This window comes from Pelodiscus sinensis, chromosome 25 (genome assembly GCF_049634645.1).
Source record: "Pelodiscus sinensis isolate JC-2024 chromosome 25, ASM4963464v1, whole genome shotgun sequence".
Taxonomy (NCBI): Eukaryota; Metazoa; Chordata; order Testudines; family Trionychidae; genus Pelodiscus; species Pelodiscus sinensis.
In genome coordinates, this window is record NC_134735.1 from 19910234 (window position 1) to 19937363 (window position 27130).

The window sequence follows — 27130 nt, forward strand, 5'->3', positions numbered from 1 at the left end:
CGCTCCCTGAGCGGGTCCCGGCGGCCCTTGTGGGTGGGAAAAGGGCAGGAGGAAGCCCTGTTGCCTGAGGACAGAAGAGGAGGCCTCCGTGCCTCCCACACAGGAAGCGGGGGGCTGCCGAGAGCTTCCCCGCAGGCGGCATCCTGGCCTGGCCTTTAGCTACTTGCAGCCTGGAGTGAAGGCGCGGAGTCAAAAGAGGCCGGCCCACACGTAGCAGAGGATGGTTTCGATCCATCGACCTATGGGTTATGGGCCCAGCACGCTTCCGCTGCGCCACTCTGCTCCCTTGGGGCTAGACTGCCCGCAATCCACTCTAGCACCTGGGCTGCACTGGCACGGCCAGGCAGAGGAGCAGGCTGCTAGGCAGCGTTTCGAAAAGCCCTTTGAGGTCTCAGTGGCGCAATGGGTCAGCGTGTTCGGCTGTTAACCGAAAGGATGGTGGTTCGAGCCCACCCGGGGACGTGGCTACGCTCGGCCTTCTGGCGCTTGCTAGCGGGCTCCCTTTTGCCACCTCCAAGCCATCCCTCTCGGCCTCGGTGAGGTCACCTTGTGGCCGGCAAGGTTCAGGGGCCGTGCCGTGCCACGGGAGCCCGTCTCCCAGCAACCGCGCCGGGGCCTCGGCCTCGGGGCTTAAGCCCCGAGCCCAAGCGCGAAAGCTCCAGCCGGGCAGGTGTCGTTCCCCTCCCGCCTCTACGCCAGCTGAGAGGGAGAAACGCACGAGCCGCGCGGGTTCTTAGCCGCCTCCCTCCTGCGGGCCTGTTTGCTGCGCAGACCTCTGGGCCTGTCTCATGCCTCCCCTGGGAAGCGTGGCCGCGCGAACTGAGCCCCAGTCGCAGCTCCTGAGGTTTCCTGTGCAGCCTTGGACTTGCATGGCTGCCATGGTTTCTCTTTGGAAGGGACTCGGTCCCGCTTGGACAGGCGACTCGCCCGTGTGACTCCAAACGCCATCTTGTGGCTGTCTTTTTCCCCCACAGCCAGAACACCAGGATTCGCCTCCCACGGCAGAAGATGCAAAAGGCCCTGGAAGGAAAGCCCTCCTGCTTTTTTACCTCGGGAGGATGTGGGCTACCAACCGAAGCTCTGAGCCAAGGACTGAAGGACCCGTCCAAGCCGTGGCCGTACTCCCGAGACTTGACCGAAGCCAGCTCTCTCTTCCATGACTGCTGCAAGCCTCAACCGAGACCGTGGCGAGTGCTGCCCGTGCTCCCACAATTCCCTCTCCCCCTTTCCATTGAGGATTCTGAAGGACCGTCAGCTGGTGATTTTTGGCTCTGACTGTAAGGGATGAATTGAGCCGGGAACGTAGCTGGTCCTCTTGGGCTGGGCAGAAGCTTTTGATGGGATGAGATGGGTTTTGGTCAGCCGGCGTGTGCCTAAAGAGCGTGGGTGGTGGCGATGCGGGAGAAGCGGCGCGTCGGAGGGAATTGCTCGCGTGTCCTGTTGTTGAGCAGTATGGCGAAGGCAGAAGTTCTCTTTGTGAGGGGTTTGGCGTGCCTGGGAGTAGTAGAGCAAGGCCAGTGTTGATGCTGTGGCAGCTCTTTGTCTAGGCGTTTTGTCTAGGCCTGAATGAAGGCTCTGGGTAGCGTGGTCCAGAAGTGCTTTGTTCCACGAGCGTCTGGAGAGCCTCCCTGGCGCGCTCCCTGAGCGGGTCCCGGCGGCCCTTGTGGGTGGGAAAAGGGCAGGAGGAAGCCCTGTTGCCTGAGGACAGAAGAGGAGGCCTCCGTGCCTCCCACACAGGAAGCGGGGGGCTGCCGAGAGCTTCCCCGCAGGCGGCATCCTGGCCTGGCCTTTAGCTACTTGCAGCCTGGAGTGAAGGCGCGGAGTCAAAAGAGGCCGGCCCACACGTAGCAGAGGATGGTTTCGATCCCTCGATCTCTGGGTTATGGGCCCAGCACGCTTCCGCTGCACCACTCTGCTCCCTTGGGGCTAGACTGCCCGCAATCCACTCTAGCACCTGGGCTGCACTGGCACGGCCAGGCAGAGGAGCAGGCTGCTAGGCAGCGTTTCGGAAAGCCCTTCGAGGTCTCTGTGGCGCAATGGGTCAGCGCGTTCGGCTGTTAACCGAAAGGATGGTGGTTCGAGCCCACCCAAGGACGTGGCTACGCTCGCCCTCCTGGCGCTTGCTAGCGGGCTCCCTTTTGCCACCTCCAAGCCATCCCTCTCGGCCTCGGTGAGGTCACCTTGTGGCCGGCAAGGTTCAGGGGCCGTGCCGTGCCACAGGAGCCCGTCTCCCAGCAACCGCGCCGGGGCCTCGGCCTCGGGGCTTAAGCCCCGAGCCCAAGCGCGAAAGCTCCAGCCGGGCAGGTGTCGTTCCCCTCCCGCCTCTACGCCAGCTGAGAGGGAGAAACGCACGAGCCGCGCGGGTTCTTAGCCGCCTCCCTCCTGCGGGCCTGTTTGCTGCGCAGACCTCTGGGCCTGTCTCATGCCTCCCCTGGGAAGCGTGGCCGCGCGAACTGAGCCCCAGTCGCAGCTCCTGAGGTTTCCTGTGCAGCCTTGGACTTGCATGGCTGCCATGGTTTCTCTTTGGAAGGGACTTGGTCCCGCTTGGACAGGCGACTCGCCCGTGTGACTCCAAACGCCATCTTGTGGCTGTCTTTTTCCCCCACAGCCAGAACACCAGGATTCGCCTCCCACGGCAGAAGATGCAAAAGGCCCTGGAAGGAAAGCCCTCCTGCTTTTTTACCTCGGGAGGATGTGGGCTACCAACCGAAGCTCTGAGCCAAGGACTGAAGGACCCGTCCAAGCCGTGGCCGTACTCCCGAGACTTGACCGAAGCCAGCTCTCTCTTCCATGACTGCTGCAAGCCTCAACCGAGAACGTGGCGAGTGCTGCCCGTGCTCCCACAATTCCCTCTCCCCCTTTCCATTGAGGATTCTGAAGGACCGTCAGCTGGTGATTTTTGGCTCTGACTGTAAGGGATGAATTGAGCCGGGAACGTAGCTGGTCCTCTTGGGCTGGGCAGAAGCTTTTGATGGGATGAGTTGGGTTTTGGTCAGCCGGCGTGTGCCTAAAGAGCGTGGGTGGTGGCGATGCGGGAGAAGCGGCGCGTCGGAGGGAATTGCTCGCGTGTCCTGTTGTTGAGCAGTATGGCGAAGGCAGAAGTTCTCTTTGTGAGGGGTTTGGCGTGCCTGGGAGTAGTAGAGCAAGGCCAGTGTTGATGCTGTGGCAGCTCTTTGTCTAGGCGTTTTGTCTAGGCCTGAATGAAGGCTCTGGGTAGCGTGGTCCAGAAGTGCTTTGTTCCACGAGCGTCTGGAGAGCCTCCCTGGCGCGCTCCCTGAGCGGGTCCCGGCGGCCCTTGTGGGTGGGAAAAGGGCAGGAGGAAGCCCTGTTGCCTGAGGACAGAAGAGGAGGCCTCCGTGCCTCCCACACAGGAAGCGGGGGGCTGCCGAGAGCTTCCCCGCAGGCGGCATCCTGGCCTGGCCTTTAGCTACTTGCAGCCTGGAGTGAAGGCGCGGAGTCAAAAGAGGCCGGCCCACACGTAGCAGAGGATGGTTTCGATCCCTCGACCTCTGGGTTATGGGCCCAGCATGCTTCTGCTGCGCCACTCTGCTCCCTTGGGGCTAGACTGCCCGCAATCCACTCTAGCACCTGGGCTGCACTGGCACGGCCAGGCAGAGGAGCAGGCTGCTAGGCAGCGTTTCGGAAAGCCCTTCGAGGTCTCTGTGGCGCAATGGGTCAGCGTGTTCGGCTGTTAACCGAAAGGATGGTGGTTCGAGCCCACCCAGGGACGTGGCTACGCTCGCCCTCCTGGCGCTTGCTAGCGGGCTCCCTTTTGCCACCTCCAAGCCATCCCTCTCGGCCTCGGTGAGGTCACCTTGTGGCTGGCAAGGTTCAGGGGCCGTGCCGTGCCACGGGAGCCCGTCTCCCAGCAACCGCGCCGGGGCCTCGGCCTCAGGGCTTAAGCCCCGAGCCCAAGCGCGAAAGCTCCAGCCGGGCAGGTGTCGTTCCCCTCCCGCCTCTACGCCAGCTGAGAGGGAGAAACGCACGAGCCGCGCGGGTTCTTAGCCGCCTCCCTCCTGCGGGCCTGTTTGCTGCGCAGACCTCTGGGCCTGTCTCATGCCTCCCCTGGGAAGCGTGGCCGCGCGAACTGAGCCCCAGTCGCAGCTCCTGAGGTTTCCTGTGCAGCCTTGGACTTGCATGGCTGCCATGGTTTCTCTTTGGAAGGGACTCGGTCCCGCTTCGACAGGCGACTCGCCCGTGTGACTCCAAACGCCATCTTGTGGCTGTCTTTTTCCCCCACAGCCAGAACACCAGGATTCGCCTCCCACGGCAGAAGATGCAAAAGGCCCTGGAAGGAAAGCCCTCCTGCTTTTTTACCTCGGGAGGATGTGGGCTACCAACCGAAGCTCTGAGCCAAGGACTGAAGGACCCGTCCAAGCCGTGGCCGTACTCCCGAGACTTGACCGAAGCCAGCTCTCTCTTCCATGACTGCTGCAAGCCTCAACCGAGACCGTGGCGAGTGCTGCCCGTGCTCCCACAATTCCCTCTCCCCCTTTCCATTGAGGATTCTGAAGGACCGTCAGCTGGTGATTTTTGGCTCTGACTGTAAGGGATGAATTGAGCCGGGAACGTAGCTGGTCCTCTTGGGCTGGGCAGAAGCTTTTGATGGGATGAGATGGGTTTTGGTCAGCCGGCGTGTGCCTAAAGAGCGTGGGTGGTGACGATGCGGGAGAAGCGGCGCGTCGGAGGGAATTGCTCGCGTGTCCTGTTGTTGAGCAGTATGGCGAAGGCAGAAGTTCTCTTTGTGAGGGGTTTGGCGTGCCTGGGAGTAGTAGAGCAAGGCCAGTGTTGATGCTGTGGCAGCTCTTTGTCTAGGCGTTTTGTCTAGGCCTGAATGAAGGCTCTGGGTAGCGTGGTCCAGAAGTGCTTTGTTCCACGAGCGTCTGGAGAGCCTCCCTGGCGCGCTCCCTGAGCGGGTCCCGGCGGCCCTTGTGGGTGGGAAAAGGGCAGGAGGAAGCCCTGTTGCCTGAGGACAGAAGAGGAGGCCTCCGTGCCTCCCACACAGGAAGCGGGGGGCTGCCGAGAGCTTCCCCGCAGGCGGCATCCTGGCCTGGCCTTTAGCTACTTGCAGCCTGGAGTGAAGGCGCGGAGTCAAAAGAGGCCGGCCCACACGTAGCAGAGGATGGTTTCGATCCATCGACCTATGGGTTATGGGCCCAGCACGCTTCCGCTGCGCCACTCTGCTCCCTTGGGGCTAGACTGCCCGCAATCCACTCTAGCACCTGGGCTGCACTGGCACGGCCAGGCAGAGGAGCAGGCTGCTAGGCAGCGTTTCGAAAAGCCCTTTGAGGTCTCAGTGGCGCAATGGGTCAGCGTGTTCGGCTGTTAACCGAAAGGATGGTGGTTCGAGCCCACCCGGGGACGTGGCTACGCTCGGCCTTCTGGCGCTTGCTAGCGGGCTCCCTTTTGCCACCTCCAAGCCATCCCTCTCGGCCTCGGTGAGGTCACCTTGTGGCCGGCAAGGTTCAGGGGCCGTGCCGTGCCACGGGAGCCCGTCTCCCAGCAACCGCGCCGGGGCCTCGGCCTCGGGGCTTAAGCCCCGAGCCCAAGCGCGAAAGCTCCAGCCGGGCAGGTGTCGTTCCCCTCCCGCCTCTACGCCAGCTGAGAGGGAGAAACGCACGAGCCGCGCGGGTTCTTAGCCGCCTCCCTCCTGCGGGCCTGTTTGCTGCGCAGACCTCTGGGCCTGTCTCATGCCTCCCCTGGGAAGCGTGGCCGCGCGAACTGAGCCCCAGTCGCAGCTCCTGAGGTTTCCTGTGCAGCCTTGGACTTGCATGGCTGCCATGGTTTCTCTTTGGAAGGGACTCGGTCCCGCTTGGACAGGCGACTCGCCCGTGTGACTCCAAACGCCATCTTGTGGCTGTCTTTTTCCCCCACAGCCAGAACACCAGGATTCGCCTCCCACGGCAGAAGATGCAAAAGGCCCTGGAAGGAAAGCCCTCCTGCTTTTTTACCTCGGGAGGATGTGGGCTACCAACCGAAGCTCTGAGCCAAGGACTGAAGGACCCGTCCAAGCCGTGGCCGTACTCCCGAGACTTGACCGAAGCCAGCTCTCTCTTCCATGACTGCTGCAAGCCTCAACCGAGACCGTGGCGAGTGCTCCCACAATTCCCTCTCCCCCTTTCCATTGAGGATTCTGAAGGACCGTCAGCTGGTGATTTTTGGCTCTGACTGTAAGGGATGAATTGAGCCGGGAACGTAGCTGGTCCTCTTGGGCTGGGCAGAAGCTTTTGATGGGATGAGATGGGTTTTGGTCAGCCGGCGTGTGCCTAAAGAGCGTGGGTGGTGGCGATGCGGGAGAAGCGGCGCGTCGGAGGGAATTGCTCGCGTGTCCTGTTGTTGAGCAGTATGGCGAAGGCAGAAGTTCTCTTTGTGAGGGGTTTGGCGTGCCTGGGAGTAGTAGAGCAAGGCCAGTGTTGATGCTGTGGCAGCTCTTTGTCTAGGCGTTTTGTCTAGGCCTGAATGAAGGCTCTGGGTAGCGTGGTCCAGAAGTGCTTTGTTCCACGAGCGTCTGGAGAGCCTCCCTGGCGCGCTCCCTGAGCGGGTCCCGGCGGCCCTTGTGGGTGGGAAAAGGGCAGGAGGAAGCCCTGTTGCCTGAGGACAGAAGAGGAGGCCTCCGTGCCTCCCACACAGGAAGCGGGGGGCTGCCGAGAGCTTCCCCGCAGGCGGCATCCTGGCCTGGCCTTTAGCTACTTGCAGCCTGGAGTGAAGGCGCGGAGTCAAAAGAGGCCGGCCCACACGTAGCAGAGGATGGTTTCGATCCATCGACCTATGGGTTATGGGCCCAGCACGCTTCCGCTGCGCCACTCTGCTCCCTTGGGGCTAGACTGCCCGCAATCCACTCTAGCACCTGGGCTGCACTGGCACGGCCAGGCAGAGGAGCAGGCTGCTAGGCAGCGTTTCGAAAAGCCCTTTGAGGTCTCAGTGGCGCAATGGGTCAGCGTGTTCGGCTGTTAACCGAAAGGATGGTGGTTCGAGCCCACCCGGGGACGTGGCTACGCTCGGCCTTCTGGCGCTTGCTAGCGGGCTCCCTTTTGCCACCTCCAAGCCATCCCTCTCGGCCTCGGTGAGGTCACCTTGTGGCCGGCAAGGTTCAGGGGCCGTGCCGTGCCACGGGAGCCCGTCTCCCAGCAACCGCGCCGGGGCCTCGGCCTCGGGGCTTAAGCCCCGAGCCCAAGCGCGAAAGCTCCAGCCGGGCAGGTGTCGTTCCCCTCCCGCCTCTACGCCAGCTGAGAGGGAGAAACGCACGAGCCGCGCGGGTTCTTAGCCGCCTCCCTCCTGCGGGCCTGTTTGCTGCGCAGACCTCTGGGCCTGTCTCATGCCTCCCCTGGGAAGCGTGGCCGCGCGAACTGAGCCCCAGTCGCAGCTCCTGAGGTTTCCTGTGCAGCCTTGGACTTGCATGGCTGCCATGGTTTCTCTTTGGAAGGGACTCGGTCCCGCTTGGACAGGCGACTCGCCCGTGTGACTCCAAACGCCATCTTGTGGCTGTCTTTTTCCCCCACAGCCAGAACACCAGGATTCGCCTCCCACGGCAGAAGATGCAAAAGGCCCTGGAAGGAAAGCCCTCCTGCTTTTTTACCTCGGGAGGATGTGGGCTACCAACCGAAGCTCTGAGCCAAGGACTGAAGGACCCGTCCAAGCCGTGGCCGTACTCCCGAGACTTGACCGAAGCCAGCTCTCTCTTCCATGACTGCTGCAAGCCTCAACCGAGACCGTGGCGAGTGCTGCCCGTGCTCCCACAATTCCCTCTCCCCCTTTCCATTGAGGATTCTGAAGGACCGTCAGCTGGTGATTTTTGGCTCTGACTGTAAGGGATGAATTGAGCCGGGAACGTAGCTGGTCCTCTTGGGCTGGGCAGAAGCTTTTGATGGGATGAGATGGGTTTTGGTCAGCCGGCGTGTGCCTAAAGAGCGTGGGTGGTGGCGATGCGGGAGAAGCGGCGCGTCGGAGGGAATTGCTCGCGTGTCCTGTTGTTGAGCAGTATGGCGAAGGCAGAAGTTCTCTTTGTGAGGGGTTTGGCGTGCCTGGGAGTAGTAGAGCAAGGCCAGTGTTGATGCTGTGGCAGCTCTTTGTCTAGGCGTTTTGTCTAGGCCTGAATGAAGGCTCTGGGTAGCGTGGTCCAGAAGTGCTTTGTTCCACGAGCGTCTGGAGAGCCTCCCTGGCGCGCTCCCTGAGCGGGTCCCGGCGGCCCTTGTGGGTGGGAAAAGGGCAGGAGGAAGCCCTGTTGCCTGAGGACAGAAGAGGAGGCCTCCGTGCCTCCCACACAGGAAGCGGGGGGCTGCCGAGAGCTTCCCCGCAGGCGGCATCCTGGCCTGGCCTTTAGCTACTTGCAGCCTGGAGTGAAGGCGCGGAGTCAAAAGAGGCCGGCCCACACGTAGCAGAGGATGGTTTCGATCCATCGACCTATGGGTTATGGGCCCAGCACGCTTCCGCTGCGCCACTCTGCTCCCTTGGGGCTAGACTGCCCGCAATCCACTCTAGCACCTGGGCTGCACTGGCACGGCCAGGCAGAGGAGCAGGCTGCTAGGCAGCGTTTCGGAAAGCCCTTCGAGGTCTCAGTGGCGCAATGGGTCAGCGTGTTCGGCTGTTAACCGAAAGGATGGTGGTTCGAGCCCACCCGGGGACGTGGCTACGCTCGGCCTTCTGGCGCTTGCTAGCGGGCTCCCTTTTGCCACCTCCAAGCCATCCCTCTCGGCCTCGGTGAGGTCACCTTGTGGCCGGCAAGGTTCAGGGGCCGTGCCGTGCCACGGGAGCCCGTCTCCCAGCAACCGCGCCGGGGCCTCGGCCTCGGGGCTTAAGCCCCGAGCCCAAGCGCGAAAGCTCCAGCCGGGCAGGTGTCGTTCCCCTCCCGCCTCTACGCCAGCTGAGAGGGAGAAACGCACGAGCCGCGCGGGTTCTTAGCCGCCTCCCTCCTGCGGGCCTGTTTGCTGCGCAGACCTCTGGGCCTGTCTCATGCCTCCCCTGGGAAGCGTGGCCGCGCGAACTGAGCCCCAGTCGCAGCTCCTGAGGTTTCCTGTGCAGCCTTGGACTTGCATGGCTGCCATGGTTTCTCTTTGGAAGGGACTCGGTCCCGCTTGGACAGGCGACTCGCCCGTGTGACTCCAAACGCCATCTTGTGGCTGTCTTTTTCCCCCACAGCCAGAACACCAGGATTCGCCTCCCACGGCAGAAGATGCAAAAGGCCCTGGAAGGAAAGCCCTCCTGCTTTTTTACCTCGGGAGGATGTGGGCTACCAACCGAAGCTCTGAGCCAAGGACTGAAGGACCCGTCCAAGCCGTGGCCGTACTCCCGAGACTTGACCGAAGCCAGCTCTCTCTTCCATGACTGCTGCAAGCCTCAACCGAGACCGTGGCGAGTGCTCCCACAATTCCCTCTCCCCCTTTCCATTGAGGATTCTGAAGGACCGTCAGCTGGTGATTTTTGGCTCTGACTGTAAGGGATGAATTGAGCCGGGAACGTAGCTGGTCCTCTTGGGCTGGCCAGAAGCTTTTGATGGGATGAGATGGGTTTTGGTCAGCCGGCGTGTGCCTAAAGAGCGTGGGTGGTGGCGATGCGGGACAAGCGGCGCGTCGGAGGGAATTGCTCGCGTGTCCTGTTGTTGAGCAGTATGGCGAAGGCAGAAGTTCTCTTTGTGAGGGGTTTGGCGTGCCTGGGAGTAGTAGAGCAAGGCCAGTGTTGATGCTGTGGCAGCTCTTTGTCTAGGCGTTTTGTCTAGGCCTGAATGAAGGCTCTGGGTAGCGTGGTCCAGAAGTGCTTTGTTCCACGAGCGTCTGGAGAGCCTCCCTGGCGCGCTCCCTGAGCGGGTCCCGGCGGCCCTTGTGGGTGGGAAAAGGGCAGGAGGAAGCCCTGTTGCCTGAGGACAGAAGAGGAGGCCTCCGTGCCTCCCACACAGGAAGCGGGGGGCTGCCGAGAGCTTCCCCGCAGGCGGCATCCTGGCCTGGCCTTTAGCTACTTGCAGCCTGGAGTGAAGGCGCGGAGTCAAAAGAGGCCGGCCCACAAGTAGCAGAGGATGGTTTCGATCCATCGACCTCTGGGTTATGGGCCCAGCACGCTTCCGCTGCGCCACTCTGCTCCCTTGGGGCTAGACTGCCCGCAATCCACTCTAGCACCTGGGCTGCACTGGCACGGCCAGGCAGAGGAGCAGGCTGCTAGGCAGCGTTTCGGAAACCCCTTCGAGGTCTCTGTGGCGCAATGGGTCAGCGCGTTCGGCTGTTAACCGAAAGGATGGTGGTTCGAGCCCACCCAAGGACGTGGCTACGCTCGGCCTCCTGGCGCTTGCTAGCGGGCTCCCTTTTGCCACCTCCAAGCCATCCCTCTCGGCCTCGGTGAGGTCACCTTGTGGCCGGCAAGGTTCAGGGGCCGTGCCGTGCCACGGGAGCCCGTCTCCCAGCAACCGCGCCGGGGCCTCGGCCTCGGGGCTTAAGCCCCGAGCCCAAGCGCGAAAGCTCCAGCCGGGCAGGTGTCGTTCCCCTCCCGCCTCTACGCCAGCTGAGAGGGAGAAACGCACGAGCCGCGCGGGTTCTTAGCCGCCTCCCTCCTGCGGGCCTGTTTGCTGCGCAGACCTCTGGGCCTGTCTCATGCCTCCCCTGGGAAGCGTGGCCGCGCGAACTGAGCCCCAGTCGCAGCTCCTGAGGTTTCCTGTGCAGCCTTGGACTTGCATGGCTGCCATGGTTTCTCTTTGGAAGGGACTCGGTCCCGCTTGGACAGGCGACTCGCCCGTGTGACTCCAAACGCCATCTTGTGGCTGTCTTTTTCCCCCACAGCCAGAACACCAGGATTCGCCTCCCACGGCAGAAGATGCAAAAGGCCCTGGAAGGAAAGCCCTCCTGCTTTTTTACCTCGGGAGGATGTGGGCTACCAACCGAAGCTCTGAGCCAAGGACTGAAGGACCCGTCCAAGCCGTGGCCGTACTCCCGAGACTTGACCGAAGCCAGCTCTCTCTTCCATGACTGCTGCAAGCCTCAACCGAGACCGTGGCGAGTGCTCCCACAATTCCCTCTCCCCCTTTCCATTGAGGATTCTGAAGGACCGTCAGCTGGTGATTTTTGGCTCTGACTGTAAGGGATGAATTGAGCCGGGAACGTAGCTGGTCCTCTTGGGCTGGGCAGAAGCTTTTGATGGGATGAGATGGGTTTTGGTCAGCCGGCGTGTGCCTAAAGAGCGTGGGTGGTGGCGATGCGGGAGAAGCGGCGCGTCGGAGGGAATTGCTCGCGTGTCCTGTTGTTGAGCAGTATGGCGAAGGCAGAAGTTCTCTTTGTGAGGGGTTTGGCGTGCCTGGGAGTAGTAGAGCAAGGCCAGTGTTGATGCTGTGGCAGCTCTTTGTCTAGGCGTTTTGTCTAGGCCTGAATGAAGGCTCTGGGTAGCGTGGTCCAGAAGTGCTTTGTTCCACGAGCGTCTGGAGAGCCTCCCTGGCGCGCTCCCTGAGCGGGTCCCGGCGGCCCTTGTGGGTGGGAAAAGGGCAGGAGGAAGCCCTGTTGCCTGAGGACAGAAGAGGAGGCCTCCGTGCCTCCCACACAGGAAGCGGGGGGCTGCCGAGAGCTTCCCCGCAGGCGGCATCCTGGCCTGGCCTTTAGCTACTTGCAGCCTGGAGTGAAGGCGCGGAGTCAAAAGAGGCCGGCCCACACGTAGCAGAGGATGGTTTCGATCCATCGACCTATGGGTTATGGGCCCAGCACGCTTCCGCTGCGCCACTCTGCTCCCTTGGGGCTAGACTGCCCGCAATCCACTCTAGCACCTGGGCTGCACTGGCACGGCCAGGCAGAGGAGCAGGCTGCTAGGCAGCGTTTCGAAAAGCCCTTTGAGGTCTCAGTGGCGCAATGGGTCAGCGTGTTCGGCTGTTAACCGAAAGGATGGTGGTTCGAGCCCACCCGGGGACGTGGCTACGCTCGGCCTTCTGGCGCTTGCTAGCGGGCTCCCTTTTGCCACCTCCAAGCCATCCCTCTCGGCCTCGGTGAGGTCACCTTGTGGCCGGCAAGGTTCAGGGGCCGTGCCGTGCCACGGGAGCCCGTCTCCCAGCAACCGCGCCGGGGCCTCGGCCTCGGGGCTTAAGCCCCGAGCCCAAGCGCGAAAGCTCCAGCCGGGCAGGTGTCGTTCCCCTCCCGCCTCTACGCCAGCTGAGAGGGAGAAACGCACGAGCCGCGCGGGTTCTTAGCCGCCTCCCTCCTGCGGGCCTGTTTGCTGCGCAGACCTCTGGGCCTGTCTCATGCCTCCCCTGGGAAGCGTGGCCGCGCGAACTGAGCCCCAGTCGCAGCTCCTGAGGTTTCCTGTGCAGCCTTGGACTTGCATGGCTGCCATGGTTTCTCTTTGGAAGGGACTCGGTCCCGCTTGGACAGGCGACTCGCCCGTGTGACTCCAAACGCCATCTTGTGGCTGTCTTTTTCCCCCACAGCCAGAACACCAGGATTCGCCTCCCACGGCAGAAGATGCAAAAGGCCCTGGAAGGAAAGCCCTCCTGCTTTTTTACCTCGGGAGGATGTGGGCTACCAACCGAAGCTCTGAGCCAAGGACTGAAGGACCCGTCCAAGCCGTGGCCGTACTCCCGAGACTTGACCGAAGCCAGCTCTCTCTTCCATGACTGCTGCAAGCCTCAACCGAGACCGTGGCGAGTGCTGCCCGTGCTCCCACAATTCCCTCTCCCCCTTTCCATTGAGGATTCTGAAGGACCGTCAGCTGGTGATTTTTGGCTCTGACTGTAAGGGATGAATTGAGCCGGGAACGTAGCTGGTCCTCTTGGGCTGGGCAGAAGCTTTTGATGGGATGAGATGGGTTTTGGTCAGCCGGCGTGTGCCTAAAGAGCGTGGGTGGTGGCGATGCGGGAGAAGCGGCGCGTCGGAGGGAATTGCTCGCGTGTTCTGTTGTTGAGCAGTATGGCGAAGGCAGAAGTTCTCTTTGTGAGGGGTTTGGCGTGCCTGGGAGTAGTAGAGCAAGGCCAGTGTTGATGCTGTGGCAGCTCTTTGTCTAGGCGTTTTGTCTAGGCCTGAATGAAGGCTCTGGGTAGCGTGGTCCAGAAGTGCTTTGTTCCACGAGCGTCTGGAGAGCCTCCCTGGCGCGCTCCCTGAGCGGGTCCCGGCGGCCCTTGTGGGTGGGAAAAGGGCAGGAGGAAGCCCTGTTGCCTGAGGACAGAAGAGGAGGCCTCCGTGCCTCCCACACAGGAAGCGGGGGGCTGCCGAGAGCTTCCCCGCAGGCGGCATCCTGGCCTGGCCTTTAGCTACTTGCAGCCTGGAGTGAAGGCGCGGAGTCAAAAGAGGCCGGCCCACACGTAGCAGAGGATGGTTTCGATCCATCGACCTATGGGTTATGGGCCCAGCACGCTTCCGCTGCGCCACTCTGCTCCCTTGGGGCTAGACTGCCCGCAATCCACTCTAGCACCTGGGCTGCACTGGCACGGCCAGGCAGAGGAGCAGGCTGCTAGGCAGCGTTTCGGAAAGCCCTTCGAGGTCTCAGTGGCGCAATGGGTCAGCGTGTTCGGCTGTTAACCGAAAGGATGGTGGTTCGAGCCCACCCGGGGACGTGGCTACGCTCGGCCTTCTGGCGCTTGCTAGCGGGCTCCCTTTTGCCACCTCCAAGCCATCCCTCTCGGCCTCGGTGAGGTCACCTTGTGGCCGGCAAGGTTCAGGGGCCGTGCCGTGCCACGGGAGCCCGTCTCCCAGCAACCGCGCCGGGGCCTCGGCCTCGGGGCTTAAGCCCCGAGCCCAAGCGCGAAAGCTCCAGCCGGGCAGGTGTCGTTCCCCTCCCGCCTCTACGCCAGCTGAGAGGGAGAAACGCACGAGCCGCGCGGGTTCTTAGCCGCCTCCCTCCTGCGGGCCTGTTTGCTGCGCAGACCTCTGGGCCTGTCTCATGCCTCCCCTGGGAAGCGTGGCCGCGCGAACTGAGCCCCAGTCGCAGCTCCTGAGGTTTCCTGTGCAGCCTTGGACTTGCATGGCTGCCATGGTTTCTCTTTGGAAGGGACTCGGTCCCGCTTGGACAGGCGACTCGCCCGTGTGACTCCAAACGCCATCTTGTGGCTGTCTTTTTCCCCCACAGCCAGAACACCAGGATTCGCCTCCCACGGCAGAAGATGCAAAAGGCCCTGGAAGGAAAGCCCTCCTGCTTTTTTACCTCGGGAGGATGTGGGCTACCAACCGAAGCTCTGAGCCAAGGACTGAAGGACCCGTCCAAGCCGTGGCCGTACTCCCGAGACTTGACCGAAGCCAGCTCTCTCTTCCATGACTGCTGCAAGCCTCAACCGAGACCGTGGCGAGTGCTCCCACAATTCCCTCTCCCCCTTTCCATTGAGGATTCTGAAGGACCGTCAGCTGGTGATTTTTGGCTCTGACTGTAAGGGATGAATTGAGCCGGGAACGTAGCTGGTCCTCTTGGGCTGGGCAGAAGCTTTTGATGGGATGAGATGGGTTTTGGTCAGCCGGCGTGTGCCTAAAGAGCGTGGGTGGTGGCGATGCGGGAGAAGCGGCGCGTCGGAGGGAATTGCTCGCGTGTCCTGTTGTTGAGCAGTATGGCGAAGGCAGAAGTTCTCTTTGTGAGGGGTTTGGCGTGCCTGGGAGTAGTAGAGCAAGGCCAGTGTTGATGCTGTGGCAGCTCTTTGTCTAGGCGTTTTGTCTAGGCCTGAATGAAGGCTCTGGGTAGCGTGGTCCAGAAGTGCTTTGTTCCACGAGCGTCTGGAGAGCCTCCCTGGCGCGCTCCCTGAGCGGGTCCCGGCGGCCCTTGTGGGTGGGAAAAGGGCAGGAGGAAGCCCTGTTGCCTGAGGACAGAAGAGGAGGCCTCCGTGCCTCCCACACAGGAAGCGGGGGGCTGCCGAGAGCTTCCCCGCAGGCGGCATCCTGGCCTGGCCTTTAGCTACTTGCAGCCTGGAGTGAAGGCGCGGAGTCAAAAGAGGCCGGCCCACACGTAGCAGAGGATGGTTTCGATCCATCGACCTCTGGGTTATGGGCCCAGCACGCTTCCGCTGCGCCACTCTGCTCCCTTGGGGCTAGACTGCCCGCAATCCACTCTAGCACCTGGGCTGCACTGGCACGGCCAGGCAGAGGAGCAGGCTGCTAGGCAGCGTTTCGGAAAGCCCTTCGAGGTCTCTGTGGCGCAATGGGTCAGCGCGTTCGGCTGTTAACCGAAAGGATGGTGGTTCGAGCCCACCCGGGGACGTGGCTACGCTCGGCCTCCTGGCGCTTGCTAGCGGGCTCCCTTTTGCCACCTCCAAGCCATCCCTCTCGGCCTCGGTGAGGTCACCTTGTGGCCGGCAAGGTTCAGGGGCCGTGCCGTGCCACAGGAGCCCGTCTCCCAGCAACCGCGCCGGGGCCTCGGCCTCAGGGCTTAAGCCCCGAGCCCAAGCGCGAAAGCTCCAGCCGGGCAGGTGTCGTTCCCCTCCCGCCTCTACGCTAGCTGAGAGGGAGAAACGCACGAGCCGCGCGGGTTCTTAGCCGCCTCCCTCCTGCGGGCCTGTTTGCTGCGCAGACCTCTGGGCCTGTCTCATGCCTCCCCTGGGAAGCGTGGCCGCGCGAACTGAGCCCCAGTCGCAGCTCCTGAGGTTTCCTGTGCAGCCTTGGACTTGCATGGCTGCCATGGTTTCTCTTTGGAAGGGACTCGGTCCCGCTTGGACAGGCGACTCGCCCGTGTGACTCCAAACGCCATCTTGTGGCTGTCTTTTTCCCCCACAGCCAGAACACCAGGATTCGCCTCCCACGGCAGAAGATGCAAAAGGCCCTGGAAGGAAAGCCCTCCTGCTTTTTTACCTCGGGAGGATGTGGGCTACCAACCGAAGCTCTGAGCCAAGGACTGAAGGACCCGTCCAAGCCGTGGCCGTACTCCCGAGACTTGACCGAAGCCAGCTCTCTCTTCCATGACTGCTGCAAGCCTCAACCGAGACCGTGGCGAGTGCTCCCACAATTCCCTCTCCCCCTCTCCATTGAGGATTCTGAAGGACCGTCAGCTGGTGATTTTTGGCTCTGACTGTAAGGGATGAATTGAGCCGGGAACGTAGCTGGTCCTCTTGGGCTGGCCAGAAGCTTTTGATGGGATGAGATGGGTTTTGGTCAGCCGGCGTGTGCCTAAAGAGCGTGGGTGGTGGCGATGCGGGAGAAGCGGCGCGTCGGAGGGAATTGCTCACGTGTCCTGTTGTTGAGCAGTATGGCAAAGGCAGAAGTTCTCTTTGTGAGGGGTTTGGCGTGCCTGGGAGTAGTAGAGCAAGGCCAGTGTTGATGCTGTGGCAGCTCTTTGTCTAGGCGTTTTGTCTAGGCCTGAATGAAGGCTCTGGGTAGCGTGGTCCAGAAGTGCTTTGTTCCACGAGCGTCTGGAGAGCCTCCCTGGCGCGCTCCCTGAGCGGGTCCCGGCGGCCCTTGTGGGTGGGAAAAGGGCAGGAGGAAGCCCTGTTGCCTGAGGACAGAAGAGGAGGCCTCCGTGCCTCCCACACAGGAAGCGGGGGGCTGCCGAGAGCTTCCCCGCAGGCGGCATCCTGGCTTGGCCTTTAGATACTTGCAGCCTGGAGTGAAGGCGCGGAGTCAAAAGAAGACGGCCCACACGTAGCAGAGGATGGTTTCGATCCATCGACCTCTGGGTTATGGGCCCAGCACGCTTCCGCTGCGCCACTCTGCTCCCTTGGGGCTAGACTGCCCGCAATCCACTCTAGCACCTGGGCTGCACTGGCACGGCCAGGCAGAGGAGCAGGCTGCTAGGCAGCGTTTCGGAAAGCCCTTCGAGGTCTCTGTGGCGCAATGGGTCAGCGCGTTCGGCTGTTAACCGAAAGGATGGTGGTTCGAGCCCACCCGGGGACGTGGCTACGCTCGGCCTCCTGGCGCTTGCTAGCGGGCTCCCTTTTGCCACCTCCAAGCCATCCCTCTCGGCCTCGGTGAGGTCACCTTGTGGCCGGCAAGGTTCAGGGGCCGTGCGGTGCCACAGGAGCCCGTCTCCCAGCAACCGCGCCGGGGCCTCGGCCTCGGGGCTTAAGCCCCGAGCCCAAGCGCGAAAGCTCCAGCCGGGCAGGTTTCGTTCCCCTCCCGCCTCTACGCCAGCTGAGAGGGAGAAACGCACGAGCCGCGCGGGTTCTTAGCCGCCTCCCTCCTGCGGGCCTGTTTGCTGCGCAGACCTCTGGGCCTGTCTCATGCCTCCCCTGGGAAGCGTGGCCGCGCGAACTGAGCCCCAGTCGCAGCTCCTGAGGTTTCCTGTGCAGCCTTGGACTTGCATGGCTGCCATGGTTTCTCTTTGGAAGGGACTCGGTCCCGCTTGGACAGGCGACTCGCCCGTGTGACTCCAAACGCCATCTTGTGGCTGTCTTTTTCCCCCACAGCCAGAACACCAGGATTCGCCTCCCACGGCAGAAGATGCAAAAGGCCCTGGAAGGAAAGCCCTCCTGCTTTTTTACCTCGGGAGGATGTGGGCTACCAACCGAAGCTCTGAGCCAAGGACTGAAGGACCCGTCCAAGCCGTGGCCGTACTCCCGAGACTTGACCGAAGCCAGCTCTCTCTTCCATGACTGCTGCAAGCCTCAACCGAGACCGTGGCGAGTGCTGCCCGTGCTCCCACAATTCCCTCTCCCCCTTTCCATTGAGGATTCTGAAGGACCGTCAGCTGGTGATTTTTGGCTCTGACTGTAAGGGATGAATTGAGCCGGGAACGTAGCTGGTCCTCTTGGGCTGGGCAGAAGCTTTTGATGGGATGAGATGGGTTTTGGTCAGCCGGCGTGTGCCTAAAGAGCGTGGGTGGTGGCGATGCGGGAGAAGCGGCGCGTCGGAGGGAATTGCTCGCGTGTCCTGTTGTTGAGCAGTATGGCGAAGGCAGAAGTTCTCTTTGTGAGGGGTTTGGCGTGCCTGGGAGTAGTAGAGCAAGGCCAGTGTTGATGCTGTGGCAGCTCTTTGTCTAGGCGTTTTGTCTAGGCCTGAATGAAGGCTCTGGGTAGCGTGGTCCAGAAGTGCTTTGTTCCACGAGCGTCTGGAGAGCCTCCCTGGCGCGCTCCCTGAGCGGGTCCCGGCGGCCCTTGTGGGTGGGAAAAGGGCAGGAGGAAGCCCTGTTGCCTGAGGACAGAAGAGGAGGCCTCCGTGCCTCCCACACAGGAAGCGGGGGGCTGCCGAGAGCTTCCCCGCAGGCGGCATCCTGGCCTGGCCTTTAGCTACTTGCAGCCTGGAGTGAAGGCGCGGAGTCAAAAGAGGCCGGCCCACACGTAGCAGAGGATGGTTTCGATCCATCAACCTCTGGGTTATGGGCCCAGCACGCTTCCGCTGCGCCACTCTGCTCCCTTGGGGCTAGACTGCCCGCAATCCACTCTAGCACCTGGGCTGCACTGGCACGGCCAGGCAGAGGAGCAGGCTGCTAGGCAGCGTTTCGGAAAGCCCTTCGAGGTCTCTGTGGCGCAATGGGTCAGCGCGTTCGGCTGTTAACCGAAAGGATGGTGGTTCGAGCCCACCCAGGGACGTGGCTACGCTCGGCCTCCTGGCGCTTGCTAGCGGGCTCCCTTTTGCCACCTCCAAGCCATCCCTCTCGGCCTCGGTGAGGTCACCTTGTGGCCGGCAAGGTTCAGGGGCCGTGCCGTGCCACAGGAGCCCGTCTCCCAGCAACCGCGCCGGGGCCTCGGCCTCGGGGCTTAAGCCCCGAGCCCAAGCGCGAAAGCTCCAGCCGGGCAGGTGTCGTTCCCCTCCCGCCTCTACGCCAGCTGAGAGGGAGAAACGCACGAGCCGCGCGGGTTCTTAGCCGCCTCCCTCCTGCGGGCCTGTTTGCTGCGCAGACCTCTGGGCCTGTCTCATGCCTCCCCTGGGAAGCGTGGCCGCGCGAACTGAGCCCCAGTCGCAGCTCCTGAGGTTTCCTGTGCAGCCTTGGACTTGCATGGCTGCCATGGTTTCTCTTTGGAAGGGACTCGGTCCCGCTTGGACAGGCGACTCGCCCGTGTGACTCCAAACGCCATCTTGTGGCTGTCTTTTTCCACAGCCAGAACACCAGGATTCGCCTGCTCCTGGGTGGCCTGTGTCCCTTTCGGGCCATGGCGGCCGCTATGCGCCCGTAGACGGCCACGTTCCTCCTCCTAGTACAGAGATCATGGACGCTGGGGCCCTGCCCCCAAACCTCAATGAGGTCCATGACCTCCACACTAGACCAGGAGGGTGCGCGCCATCTACGGCCCCTGGCTGGCCCCTGGGTGCTGGGGGACTGGGCGGGGGGACGGCTCGCTGGCACTGGCTGCCTGGCTCATCCTGCAGCCCCTGGTTCGGGGCAGAGACTGCTGGCAGGGCTGGCTCTGGCAAGTGCCGTCTGGCCAGAGTCTACCCCTTTAAGGGCCCCAGGGCTGGGGAGAGGAGAGGAGTTTTCCTGCTTTGGCCCAGAGCAGCCACCAGGGGAACCTGGGGAGGGCTGGCCTCCAGCTACTTCGAATTAAGTGGCTACACAGCCCTTAATTCCAACTACTGAATTCGAATTTGGCGTTACTCCTGGTAGAATGAGGTTTACCTAGTTCGAATTAAGTCCAAACTAGCGGTTTGTATGTGTAGCACCTATGAAAGTTACTTCCAACTAACGGCTGTTAGTTCGAATTAACTTTGTAGTGTAGACATACCCATAGTTCCTATACAACTAGCAGCTAATGGGTAGTCTCCAGTAGTTTAAATCTTGGGGCATTTGGAAAAGGAGGGGGAGCTACATGTGTGCGGGGTGTATTGTTGCCCTCTGCTGGATGGACTGTAAATGCTTTATGTATGTATCATATGCCCTATAGTGCTAACAGTTAATGGAGATTCTCCTCTAGCTCCCACCTGGCATTTTCTAAAGTAATATATGGGTGTGTATGTGCGAGAAAGAGCAAGAGCCTGGGGGCTCCCTCATGTCTCCTCCCCATCCTGATCTGCTTGGCTTAAGTGCAGGAAAGAAGAAGTAGTGAGCTTTGTGTATTTGACATCAGGTGGACGCAGGGGAATGGAGGAGTAGTGGGAACAAGAGCACTTGGCTTCTTTTCCTGCAGACCGAGAGGGGTGGGGACTGGCTTGAGCTATATAAATCAGATGCCGCTCCATGCCTCAGTTTCCCCCTTCATACAATGCCGATGACACAGAGAATGTTTGTAAAGTGCCTTGTTGTTAGCCCATGGGGCAGAGGGGGAAACTCGGTCTCAGAAGCAGACTGGGGGGAGGTAAAAGCCTACCTAGGCAGCGCTGGTTCCACTACGTCACGCTGCCAGACCGGTCTGAGTGGGTCCCTCTCTTGGCTGCTCCTCCCCCCAGGAGGAGTGGGTTCCTCTCCATCGGCTGCAGGAACCAGCATTTCAAGGTCTTTGCCAATGGGCAGCCGTTCTGCAATTCAGCTCTGCCGCGGCTTCCAGCAGATCGATACACTGGAGATCGATGGTGCCGTGGTCGGGTCCTGTGCCCAGTTGTGAGCCCGACCGGTGCCGCTGCCCAGACGGAGATGAGTGGCACACACACGACACCCCCCTACGGCCGCCCTCGCAGACCCAATAAACCTCTCCCTTTCGCAGAACGACTCTGCTCCTGCGTGGTTCTGGGGCTACTTGTGTGTGTGTCCTAGACCCCCTTTCTGCTCAGCGCAGATAGAGACTCCTCTGCAGGTAGAGCTGAGTGCGACGCCTGCACTGGGATGGCGTATTGGGATAATGTACTGACAGCTCCTCTGCGCCACCCCTCCTCTTCCCGCCGCTGCAACATCAAATTAACCTTCCTGGTCTGCCCCCGTCCTCCCTCCGGTACCAGGAGACCCCACGCATGATGGGAGGGGCTGCAAACTGGGGAGCAGGCTACTGCAGGGCTGAGGGCAGCAAACCAGCCCCCAGAGCCCTGCAGGGCCTGGCCACGGGGAAGGGGAACTGATGTGAGCAGCATTTAGAGCTGGGGGGGGCTGTGGGGAGGAGGACAACGGAGCCACGAGCAGGACAGGGGGTGAGCCAGCACCAGTGAGTCTCAGGGGGTATGTCTACACTACCCCGCTAGTTGGAACTAGGGGGGTAATGTATGCATACCGAACTTGCTAATGAAGCCCGGGATTTGAATTTCCCGGGCTTCATTAGCATAAAGCCGGCGCCGCCATTTTTAAAAGCCGGCTAGTGCGAACCCCGTGCCGTGGAACGAGGAGTACAGATAGTTCGGAATGGCTACGTAGTTCGAACTATCTAGCCCGTGCCGCGTGTAGCCGCGCGGCACGGGGTTCGCACTAGCCGGCTTTTAAAAATGGCGGCGCCGGCTTTATGCTAATGAAGCCCGGGAAATTCAAATCCCGGGCTTCATTAGCAAGTTCGGTATGCATACATTACCCCCCTAGTTCCAACTAGCGGGGTAGTGTAGAAATACATACCCAGGGGGCCTAGAGCCTCCAGGCCTGGCCCCCGTTGAGAGAGAAGCTCAGAGATTGGAGCTGGGGCAGCCAGGAGCCCCCCACTGCTTTGTGGGGTGCAGAACAATGACTGCTCCCGAGGGGGGAAAGGAAGGTGCCTGCACTGCAGGGCCTCCCTGGAGAGACAGTATCGGTCCCTGGCAGACAAAGGTGGAACCAGTTCCAGGGCCTGGCCAGGAAAGAGCCCAAGTCCTGGGAGAAATCAGGCTCCATGCTCAGCTGTGAGTCCGAGTCCCATAGACAAAAGCGCCCCAGGGCAGTGGTGGAGTCTCCACATGTCAATGGGTCTAGTGCAGGCCAGAGGCCTTGCTGGGATGCGCTAGGGCAAAGCCCAGGGCTGGGGCCGGACGGGAGCCCGTGAGAGGCAGCGGGGCGAGTGGGAGGCTCTAACTCTTGCTCCTGGCCAGGAAGTCCAGTGCTGGGTGACACCAAGGCCACGTCTGCACTGCAGGCATTTTGCTCAAGAACAACTGTTCTTGTGCAAAAACTTGTGGCGCGTCTACACTGCACGTGAATTCTTGTGCAAGTAAATTTGCAGTAAAGCATCAGAAAAGAGGGCTTCTTGCACAGGAGTTATTCCTCTCCCCACGAGGAATAAGCCCCTTTTGTGCAAGAGCTGTTGTGCAAGAAGGCAGCGTGGACGGGCACCAGGGGCTTCTTGAGCAAGACACTTTTATGGCTAAAATGGTCATCAGAGCTTTCTTGCACGAGAAAGCGTTCACAGTGCCATGGACACTCTTGTGCAAAAGCACATGGCAGGGTGGAGGTGCTCTTGCACGAGACCTTTTGCGCAAGAACTCCGGTGTGAAACAGTTCTTGTGCAAGGAGCCTGCAGTGTAGGGCAGGGAGCAGCCTATGGGGCTACTGGAGCTGCTGGCTGCAGGATGCCCAGTCAGGGAGTGGGGGGGACCCCTAGGAATGGCTCCAACTTCCCAGAGGGGTGGCCAGAGGCAGGACATTTGCCTGGCAGGGTGAGGTGGGGGGGCAGTGACCTCACAGGGGCTTTGGGCAGCCCTCAGCAGATCAGGCAAAGGGCAGGTGGGGAGGTGGTGACCTCACAGAGGAACCCACATCTCAGGCTGAGAAAAGGGGGGGGCGGGCCCAGGGGACTTTGGAGACCCCCGGTTGCTTTAGCTCTGGTGCGTCTCCTGCTCACAGTTGCTTTGTCCTCTGTGAGTTCCACATCCGGACAGCGTTTTGCAGAAGGTAAGAGCCCCCAGGGGTTTGGATCCCGCCCGGGGCCGGCTGGGTTCCAGGCAGGCCCAGCCCTCGGTCAAGGGCCAGAAGTGCCTGTGCAAGACCGAGCCGATAAGCAAGGGGCCATTTGGGGGCTGGGGGCAGTCGCTCTGGGGAGCTGGAACCCCTGGATTTCGCTCTGCAGGCTGCGCCCCAAGCTCCCCTTTGCTCCCCTCATTTGCAGCATGGCCAAACACATCAGGCTGTGGTTCCGGAAAGCCCTGAAGATGGCCCCAGGGCCGGTGGGAAGCAGCTCCTCCGTCCCCGCGGGCGGGGAAGCTGAATCCCACCAGCTCGGGGCGACTCGCCCACCGGCCAGGCCCCTCCGGACCTGGCTCCAGAGGCGGCTGGGAAGGCGGGACCCAGCCCAGCGGGGCAGCCGGGTAGGGTGGCTCTGGGGCCTCCTCTGTGGAGAGAAACACCTGCCCCAGGAGCCCAGCCCCCATTACCACCAGGGGGCATCGCCCTGCCCGGCCCCCGGGGACCTGCCAGTCTCCGGGAGCCCCCAGCCTCTCCGCACCAGCCCCTGCAGCTGTGGGTCCAGCTCAGTGAGCAGCAGCGCCTGGGCCTCCAGCTGCAGCCGGGCCACCTCCTGCAGCCGCTCAGACCCAGGTGAGGGGCCGTGAACATGCTGGGCCCAGGGGCTCACCCAGTACACGGGGGGGCAGCCCCAGTGTCTGCCCCGCAGCCAGGGCAATGGATGGGGGCGGGAGCTGCTGCTTGGCTCTCTTGTTCCTGGTGGGGGCTCTGCTGAGGGCGTTGGCAGATGTGAGGGTGGAAGGGGGATGGGTCCCTGCGAGGGGCGTGTGGGGCCAAACCTGCCCTGGGTCCCTGACATGGGGGCGCGTGACCCCTGCTGGCCGCTGGAGTCACCCTGGTCCCTTCCCTCCCGCACAGAGCCCCCCTGCGCCTCGGCGGAGCTCTGCCAGGAGCGGATGGACTCCCGGGTGGAGGAAGGGGCCATCTATGATATTGAAGAGCAGCTCCACACCCGGGACACGGTAGGAACCTTCTCCACACGGGGGGGACCCGAGATTGTCCGGCCCCTTCCCAGCACGTCCCCCCCTCCGGGAGGGGCTTGTCCCTGGGGATCCCCCTGGGGCCCCTTCTCCTGCATGACCTGGGCCCCCCAAGCTGAGGTCTCTTGTCATGCACCAGCTGGGCCCCCACAAGCCTGAGGAAGCAGTTGGGGGGGGAGTGTGGGTGCTTGGACAACCGGCAGCTCCCACCTCCACTCCTGGGAGGCCTGAGCCCTGCAGCTGTCCGTGGGGGGCAGGCAGGCCCCAGGCTCACAGACTCTCTCTGGGGTGCAGAGCCCAGCCGCCCTGCAGCGGTTCCTCCTGGCCGTCCCCCCCGCCTGCCTCGCCGCCCTCCAAAGGGGCGAGGACACCCTGGCGCCGCGCTGCTGCAAGGACACCATGATGGCCAGGATCGTGGTGAGCGAGTAGCGGCGGCCGGGAGGAGGGGAGGGGATACCTGGGGTGGACAGGGGTCTGCCTGGGCCATGGCGGCGGGTGGGGGTGCTGGAAATGGGTGGGCGGGGATGCTGGAGGAGGAAGGGACACAGAAATGGGGCAGGTCTGGGGTGCTGGACAGGGAGGGGGATTCGGAACAGGGAGGGGTCTCCCCGGGCCATGGGGGGGGGGAGCTGGAAGGTTAGCAGAGCGGGCTGCTGAGGATGCGCCTGGGGAGCAGGGATGAGGAGGTTCAGAGGCTGGTCACCAGGGCAGTGAGGGGCAGGAGACGGCCTGGGGACAAGGATTGAGCTGGTCCCGGTTTGGGAGGGGGGTGCTGGGAGGGGCCCTGTGCCGGGCAGGGGGGCTACAGGCCAGCGGGAGGCAGTGGGGTTGGATCCTGCTGGGTGGGGGCGCTGGCCGTGTGAGCGTCTCTTGGGGGCCCCAGCCTCACACGCCCCTTTGTCTCCTTGGGTCTCACAGGAGATCATGGAGGACTCCCCCACCCCACTGGTCTTGGCCGACTGCCTCAACGCCGCCTGCAGCCTCAGGTACCGACCCCCCCCCGCCGACTCCCCCCCAGAGCAGATCCCCTGACCAGGGAGTGGGAAAGTCTCTGTCTCCTGGGCTATGTCTAGACTGCAAGCCTCTTTCGAAAGAGAGCACCCAGTGAGTCTGGATGCTCTCTTTCGAAGAAGCCCTAGTTCCATTCAAGAACGCCTTCGTTCGAAAGAAGCACTTTCCAAAGAAGGCGTTCTTCCTCGTGAAATGAGGTTTACCGCCGTGGAAAGAAAAGCCGCGTTCTTTTGATTTAATTTCGAAAGAACGCGACTGCAGTCTAGACGCAGGTGATGATTTTTCGGAAAAAGGCTACTTTTCCCGAAAAAACCCCTGAGTCTGGACACAGCCCTGCTGCTGAATGAACAGTCTCTGCCCCTCTCTCCTGCCAGCACCTTGCAGCCTCCCCTACAGGCCCAGCTCCTGAGCCCCCTGCTGAGGGCGGCCGTGGGACAGACTGTGTCTGGGGACTGGCAGCAGGAGCCCATCCACACACAGGTACGTCCCTCCGGGCCCTGCTCCCGGGCTGGGCTGGAGCTCCAGAGAGGAGTGGGGGTGGGGGCAGAGGGAGAGAAGAAGCTGCAGGTTTGGATCCTTCCCTCCAGGTTTCCCGTTGCTCTCCCTGGGGGCCCGTCCCTTCCATGCCCAGCCTGGGCTCCTCCCTGCTCTGCGAGGCGGCTCAGACCCTGCTCAAGGCTGCACCCCGGGGCCAGCGGGTGGCCTGGATTCCCCAACCCCCCTCTGACCCAGGGCTCCCCCTTGTCTTGCAGCAGTTCATCCGGGCCCTTCCCGTCGACCTCCAGGCCCTACTGGCAAGCCTCCTCGCCGAGTCCCCAGACACCGCCAGGCTGCAGCTGATCATGGAGGTGAGCCCCGTGGGGGGGACGGGGCCATTGTCCCTGCTTCCTCGGGGGGCCGAGAGAGGAGCTGTGTCAGTGGCTGGGGGTGGGGGGGGGGCACAGTCTGAGAGGAGCCCCAGGCTCTGCCCAGAACCGGCGCCTCCCTACGGGTCCTGACCTGCCTCTTTCCCCCCCAGCACCTGAGCCCGTGGCTGGAGTCCCGCCTGCCCCAGGAGCGAGCCAGGGCCCTTGGCAGCACCACGGCCCTGCTGGGAGTCGCCACCACCCTCCCGGGGTTTGAGGTAAGTGACCTCGGAGCCGGGGGGTCTGGGGCTGCAGGGCGCGGGGCTGGGAGCGTCCCCGGGAGGCAGAGCTGGGAATGGGCCGGGAATGGGCCGCGTTCTCCTTTCCCCGGGGAGGGGCGACCCTGGGCCTTTCCGGGGGGCACCTGGGCCCCAGACTGGGGAGTGGCCGTCAGTGGATCCCCTTGTTCCACCCCCGGAGTGACCCTTCAGTCGGGGCCATTGCTCAGGGTTGTCTCCTCGCAAGGCCGGCCCCGCCCCGCCCCGCCCCGCCCCGCCCCGGGAGGTGTCTCTGTCCGTCCCCGAGCTCAGAACCGCCTCGGCGGCCGTTAGCATGGGACGTGCAGCCCCAGGATGCTGAGGGACCCCCCCTCTTCTCTCCCCTCAGAACTCCGCCGACTGGCTGAGGATGGGTCACCACGTGGCCCAGCTGGGCCTTTTTATTTCGGACCCATCCGAAGACGTCAGCCGGCTGGCCCGGAAGGGGGTGCACAGCCTGTACCGACTCCTCCTGCACCACAGGGGTAAGGAACCCAGCCGGGACCTGGGCCCCAGGGACACCCTGAGGGTGCCGGCGGCGGGGGGAGGGGACCCAGCCCTTTTCCCCCAGACTGGCCCAAGGGGGGATGCGTCCCTCTGTGTTCCCCTTCTGCCCCCTGTGCCCCTCCATTTGCCCAGGGATGCCTGCAGGGACCCGTGGGAGGGGAAGGGCTCAGACCTGCCAGCAGAATCACCCTGGTTTGTCTCTTGCAGGCCTCAACATCCACCAGGCAGAGGACCTGTGGTGCAGGCACTACTATAAGGAGAGATGGGTCCTGGCGCACAGCAACACCGTGCGGGTGGGAGAGGTAAGGACGCGCTGCCAGGGCAGGGCAGGGCTCGGGGGTGGGGCTGGCTGGGGCCCTCGTGCGGGTAGGACGCGGGGTGGGAGCGGGGAGTCGCTGATCGAATGGTCGATGCATTTTCCCTCGACTATTCGAGCCGTGGACAGGGCGGCGCTGCCCCTTTGTGACGCTGTCCCGGCGTTTCAAAGGGGCGGCGCTTCCTAGGGGCAGCGCCGCACCTTGCCCCGGATCTCCCGTAGGAGGGGAAGCAGGGCGGGGGGGGGCAACACTTTTTGATGGAGGTCGCTCCAAGATGTTGGCCAGTGGCCTAGGGCTGCTCTGTTGTGCGGAGGGGGGTGAGGTCTGGGAGGGTCTTGGGGGCAGGAGGAAGGTGTGACCTGGGGCAGGGGTTAGGGTGCAGGGTGAGGAGAGCGTCTGGGTGCAGGGTCTGGAAGGGAGTTTGCAGAAGGAGGAAGCTGTTTTAGCCCCAGGAGTTGGGGCCGGGCTCTGGGCCGTCAGCTGAAACCTCCCGTGCTCTTGATTTCAGGTCTTTGGGCAGCTCTTCACGCCAGAGCAGGAGAACTGCTTTTTAGACAAGGCTCTGCTCGCTG

The 27130-nt window shown here is 62.6% G+C and overlaps 4 non-coding genes across 4 annotated transcripts; all 4 read left to right on the top strand.

Annotated features, from left to right (window-relative positions):
- Positions 1 to 3656: 3656 nt before the first annotated feature.
- On the top strand, positions 3657 to 3730 carry TRNAN-GUU (transfer RNA asparagine (anticodon GUU)). The gene has a single exon. It is a non-coding gene; the product is annotated as a tRNA-Asn (tRNA).
- Positions 3731 to 15058: 11328 nt separating this feature from the next.
- TRNAN-GUU (transfer RNA asparagine (anticodon GUU)) lies at positions 15059 to 15132 on the top strand. The gene has a single exon. It is a non-coding gene; the product is annotated as a tRNA-Asn (tRNA).
- A 1551-nt stretch (positions 15133 to 16683) lies between these two features.
- Positions 16684 to 16757, top strand: TRNAN-GUU (transfer RNA asparagine (anticodon GUU)). Its single transcript has one exon. It is a non-coding gene; the product is annotated as a tRNA-Asn (tRNA).
- A 1560-nt stretch (positions 16758 to 18317) lies between these two features.
- On the top strand, positions 18318 to 18391 carry TRNAN-GUU (transfer RNA asparagine (anticodon GUU)). Its single transcript has one exon. It is a non-coding gene; the product is annotated as a tRNA-Asn (tRNA).
- The last annotated feature ends 8739 nt before the right edge of the window (positions 18392 to 27130 follow it).